General features: G+C 37.5%; 1 pseudogene across 1 annotated transcript; it reads left to right on the top strand.

The window, feature by feature from the left end:
- The first annotated feature begins 2975 nt into the window (after positions 1-2975).
- On the top strand, positions 2976-5573 carry LOC137708818 (calcium-dependent protein kinase 24-like; annotated as a pseudogene). Its single transcript, XR_015958615.1, has 8 exons — positions 2976-3522; positions 3623-3737; positions 3828-3971; positions 4121-4273; positions 4430-4545; positions 4647-4814; positions 4907-5140; positions 5401-5573. The product of XR_015958615.1 is annotated as a calcium-dependent protein kinase 24-like (transcript).
- Positions 5574-6000: the final 427 nt, after the last annotated feature.

The raw sequence follows: 6000 nt of genomic DNA on the forward strand, positions 1-6000 counted from the left end.
TATCGGCAAAAAAAATCTCTCCCATTAATCAATCCTAATTATATTTTTTTAATTTTTTTGACAACGGTAAAGTCTTTATTATCAACAACAACTAAAATAAGACCATCTTCAACCTTTGAAGTAAAACTTAACATTTTTAGCTTAGAAAATTTAGGTTTTAACCAAGAAATAGTTTTTCTGCTCCAACTCTCATGGCCTAAAATTTTAGCCCCATATTATTAAAGAATGAATTTAGGCTAATTTTTTTTTCTAAATTAACTTTAAAAAAATTATGTAGACTATTATAAATTAATTTTATGAATATTTTAACCTAAAATATTTAAATTTCGATAAATATTGAAAAACCATTAAATTTGGATGAATTTTGAGTTAAATAATTTTTTTTATAATTATTTTAGCCATTGGATTTAAATTTGGGTTGTTAGATTTGATTATATTCGATCTCACCCGTTGGATTCAATAAATATATAAATATTAAAAAATTAAAAAAAGAAAGAAATTTGAACGTGGATCGTTGGATCAACCAACGGCCCATTTAAATGTGGCCATTGGATCACAAAAACCAGCCGTTAAGCTATTATGGCTACTAACACACAGGGGACATGCCCACGTGGAAGGGGTTCTGCTGGTGCTGTGGCTAGTGTGTTTGGCGCTTTCGAGAGTGGTTTTTGGGAGTTTAGGCTTCACATCAGGTTTTCCACTTTCACTTGTGGGCCCCACCACTAATTTTGGGCTAAATCTTAGCTAGTATTTGGGTTTTTTTTTTTTTAGGTTCTAACGCTTAATCCAATTATAGAACAAGGGTTGGAATGAAAGGGGAGAGTCGAAGGGAAAATTAAGGATTTACTCCAAAGGTTGGAGTTGGTCTAAGGGGTCCAAATTCAAGATACATAGCAGAAGAAATGGACCCAAAATTACACAATGCGGGGGTCGAAACACAAGTTAGAGCCCAAAAACAAAAACTAGCCCTCTGCAAACAGTGTCGCCTATAGGGTGCATCCCTACATAGCAAAAGAAATGAAATACTATCTCTCACTATTATTGTTTTTCTTAACACGCCCTTTCACATGTGGCGAATTTTCAAGCCTTAACAAGTGGGCAACACAATGGGTGGAGCACGCGTGGCTGTTCAGCTTCACACGCGACACGAGACAACCTGCTCTGTGACCATGAAGAAAGTTGAGGTTTTACCATAAAATCAATTAGCAATATAAAGAGTAGCCCAACCTTTATAAACCCTTGCAAGGTTTCTCCTTTCACCAATGTGGTACTCTTTTACCTTCACATTGTCTCAGCAATATGTTGTTCAAATTCGCCTTTGGCGAGAATCAAATATAAGATATATTACTAACAAGTGAAAAAGAATACTACTAAAGCGTAGTAATAAGTGGCTCATCTCTATTATTGTTTAATTAGTATTAAGTTTAGAATCTTAAGAAGATTTGTGGGTTTTGGTAACCTTTCTAGGTTTCTGAGCTGATAAAGTTTTTAGGTTTTAAGAGCATCTCCAAAGGATATGTCAAATATAGTATGTCAAAATTTTATTTGATGGATGATGTGACAAATTGAATGCAAGTGCAAAATCTTCTTCTTTTCCAACAGATATGTCAAATATTTATTTTATTATTTTATTGGGCCTAGAGTTACATTAACTATTAAAAAATAATCAAAATTAGTTTTAGTTTGTATTCTATTGGTTGTTTATGGGACCCATGCATTAAAAAATTAAATTAAATATATATGATTCCTTCTTTGTTTACCGTAAAAAAAGGTAGCTAGAAAGCAGGAAGTTAAATGAGTCACATACCACATCATATATGACGTATCCATTGGAGAACACTTGAATGTCTTTTAATCCTATTTGGCATATTTGACATCTTATTTGGAGATTGTCTTAAGCCGAATCATTTTTTGGACAGGTACCAGTAGATGAGTATATGGAGGAGGTATGTGAATCATCATCACTCAGCAAGGGTGACTGGTGATGGGATTTGGGTTTATTCCATTCTATGCTAGCTTTATCATATTCGTTACCCTCTCCCTGACCGCCATTTCTGGGCTCTTTACGGCCCTACATGGCGGAGAGAAATTGCCATTCTCATAATCAAATGACTCAAGTGGGTATTTTGTGATTTTTGTGGAGTCTGATTTGAAAAGATCATTGGACACCGATGGGGGTTGCGAAACTAAGCCACCTTATACAAAGTTTGAGTCATAGGATGATGAGGACTTTAAGCGCGGTGTGTCATCCGAGAAATCAATATATCTTGAGATGTTTTGTTGACCTCATTGGGTGTAAAAAACCGATCTGCACCAAGTACAACAATTGTCCTCATTGGAGACGAGAATGTAAATAAAAAATGGACCGGAGGCTTTTGGCTTGTCTCCATCTGAGCTTTGATACCCATGGCTGGAATCAACGACACAATAAAATAGAAGAAAACGCTCGCTGCATAGGTGCGAGGGAATACAGCAGCGGAAGAGAAGAAGGCGGAGCAATAAAGGGAAAGAAAATAAGTCAAACAATTGCGACCTATCTCAAAATACCAATCAAAGTAAGCTGGTGATGGTTATGAAGCTATATTTTCTCTATGCAAATGCTTTTGCTTAACAAAATACCAAGCAACGACCACATTTGACCATTGTCATCTATCTTTGTCATCCATCTAAGATCACACTTGATTTGGCTTGACGGCGTTAGTTTGCAGGCCTTCCAAATGACAGACTGATAACGGGATATACCTAACGACAGTAAAGTTTTGCCGTCAAGTGTGACTGACAAAACAACCCTAAGAAAATGGCGGGACGCCTTAAAACCAATACCAACTGTTCTTCAAAACTATTCCCAGACGCAAACATTTCCTAAAATTAGTGTCCCTATTCAATCGCTCTCTCTCTCTCTCTCTCTCTCCTCTCCCTCTCTCTTTCTCTCTCTTCCCATGGGATCGATGTTGCAGATATAATTGACCAAATACACCTTCTTCATTCCCATGGGAAGCTGCTTATGCACACCTGCGAAAGCAGGTGTCCACCACAGACGAAGAGACATCATCAAACCTCTACCTCAAAACAGTGTACATGACTCGTCACCGCGCAAGTCGTCCGTTGCAGCGGTTCCCCATCACCGCAGTATTATATGGGTGCTGGACAAGACTGGCGGTGATGACATCTTCGGCAAGTACCTATTTGGCAAGGAATTAGGGCGAGGGGAGTTTGGAATCACTTACAGATGCGTCCACAGGGAGAAGGGGGAGCCTTTTGCGTGCAAGACCATATCGAAGAGCAAGCTGAATACAGAGATAGATGTCGAGGATGTAAGGAGGGAGGCTGAGAATCATGCGTCGTTTGCCTAAGCATCTGACTATTGTCTGCTTCAAGGAGGCTTATGAGGATAGGGAGCCAGTTTATCTTGTCATGGAGCTTTGCGAAGGCGGCGAGCTCTTTGATAGGATTGTGGCCAAAGGGCATTACACGGAGCGCGCTGCAGCCAATGTTACCAGGACAATGCTTGAGGTTTGCCAGGTATAATTTGAGTTCCGTTCGCTCTAAGTTTTTATTTTATATTATAAAACTTATAGTTGTCGGGGTGTTTTATCTAATTGATTGTTATTGATTTTTGCAGGTATGCCACAAGCATGGAGTAAACATGAAACCGGAGAATTTCCTTTTTGCAGATAGTAGTGAAAATGCACAATTGAAGGCAATTGATTTTGGCCTTTCCATATTTTTCGAAACAGGTATCTTCCAAAACATGACCTCTCTTTTATTCGCGTTCTTATTGCTTTTTTTAATTTTGCTCGTTTCGAATCTTGCCAATATTTTGGTAGATCAGAGATTCACTGAAATTGTTGGAAGTCCATATTACATGGCTCCGGAGGTGCTACGGCGTAATTATGGATCGGAAATTGATGTTTGGAGTGCAGGGGTTATCCTATACATCCTACTTTGTGGAGTGCCTCCATTTTGGGCAGGTAAATTCATTTTAAATTTGTATTGTGGTTGAATTTAAGTTTTCTCTTCTCAGGAATCTGATTAACTTCAGTGCATATGATATGCAAAAAATGAGTGAATATAATGTTTTCGAGAATGCTTTCTAATGTTCGGTTTATACCTAGTGCAGAATCTGAGGAAGGAATTGCACAGGCTATTGTTCGGGGTACCATAGATTTCGAGAAGGAGACATGGAAACAGGTTTCGGAGGAAGCAAAAGAACTAGTGAGGTGCATGCTTGATCCAAACCCTCACAACAGGCTCACAGTTGAAGAAGTCCTCGGTATGTATATTTTTGCACATGCTTGAGCAAAACATGTCGGATACGTCGTCTGTCTTTCTTTCACTTAGCATGTCCATGTCTTCAAAAGTGCATTTGTTGTTCTGAAGTTGACTACATAAAAATTGTACTAACCATTCCCTATCATTTTACATGAAGATCATCCGTGGATACGAAATGCAAATCAAGTTCCTAATGTTCCTCTGGGAGAAAATGTCACATTAAGGATCAAGCAGTCCTCGTTAATGAATAAGTTCAAGAAGAAAGTTCTTAGAGTATGCAACTTCCTGAATCTCTTTTCTTTCACTAATTGTTAAAGGTGGTTCTTTGATTCTTTCACAATCATTGTTAACTGTTGAATAATTCATAACTTCAGGTGGTGGCGGATAACTTGCCAGAGGATCAAATAGATGGAATCAGACAGATATTCGAAATGATGGACATTGACAACAACGGAAACTTGACTTTTGAAGAACTTTGAGATGGTCTTGTGAAGATCGGACACAATGTTGCTGATCCTGATGTGCATATGTTGTTGGATGCTGTGAGTTTATTTTGCTTGACGCCTTTCTGTCTTTCGATTTCTCTTTTCCTTTACCATATCTAATTAACAATCTCTTTGTACATATTCAAAAGGCGGATGCTGATGGAAATGGCACACTGAGCTGCGAGGAGTTCGTTATGGTGTCTGTTCACTTAAAAAAGATAGACAGCGATGAATTTCTCCATCAAGCTTTCGGCTATTTTGACAAGAATAACAGCGGATATATTGAGTTCGAGGAGTTGAGAGAAGCCTTGCTCGATGACACACTTGGTCCGGCTAATGAGCAGGTTATCCAAGACATGATATTCGATGTTAACTTGGACAAGGTAATTAATTTTTAAGAATATCCTTTTCATTTCTTACAAATTTACCAACTTGATTGCTTTCTGATTTATACTATCAGTACCAACTTAAGTTTTCTGCTATCTGATATTACTAACACAAGTTTTAGAATTTAGGATTTAGGATTTGGGTCGTAAAAATCTGCGAATACCGTATGATGCTGTCCAGAAAATGAAGATTTAAGTTGGTATCGTAGTAGTGTACTTGCAGATTTATTTAATTATTTTGGTCTGTGTTTTATTAGGATGGGCGAATAAGTTTTGGAGAGTTTAAAGGAATGATGAAAACTGGCATGGACTGGAAAATGGCTTCTCGTCAATATTCGAGGGCATTGCTAAATGTACTTAGCCGTAAGTTGTTGAAAGACGAATCATTACAAGCGAACTATAACGAGGAATAAGAGCTGCTTTTGAATCATGCATCTTCGTCCTCCCAAAAATTATGACTGAAAAAATTGATTGTCGAATGTTAGTGTCTTGAAAGAGAAATGCAAAGCAGCTCTCTTAAAAGTGAGACTTTTCATGAACTCTCAGCCATCTCAGTTTAACAATATCTATGCCAACATTAATAAACATTATGCAAAAAAACATGAGGTGGAGAGAGTCCATAGAAATGTTGTAAATTAAACTAAAAACCAATCAAGCAACAAACAAAACACAACGATTTCAGAATTCCTCCAATATAGGAGCACCTCTTTAACAACGGAAGCTTTATTGATTACCAAAAAATACAAGAGAACTCACAAACACAAAGTGTTCTCAAGTATACAAACTTATGCCTCTCAAAAACTCTCACACACCAAACTCTATCTCACATCCATCTATTTATACTAATAAATGTCACA

The sequence above is a fragment of the Pyrus communis genome, chromosome 17, assembly GCF_041283825.1.
Source record: "Pyrus communis isolate YQ-2024b chromosome 17, ASM4128382v1, whole genome shotgun sequence".
In the NCBI taxonomy this organism is placed as follows: domain Eukaryota; kingdom Viridiplantae; phylum Streptophyta; class Magnoliopsida; order Rosales; family Rosaceae; genus Pyrus; species Pyrus communis.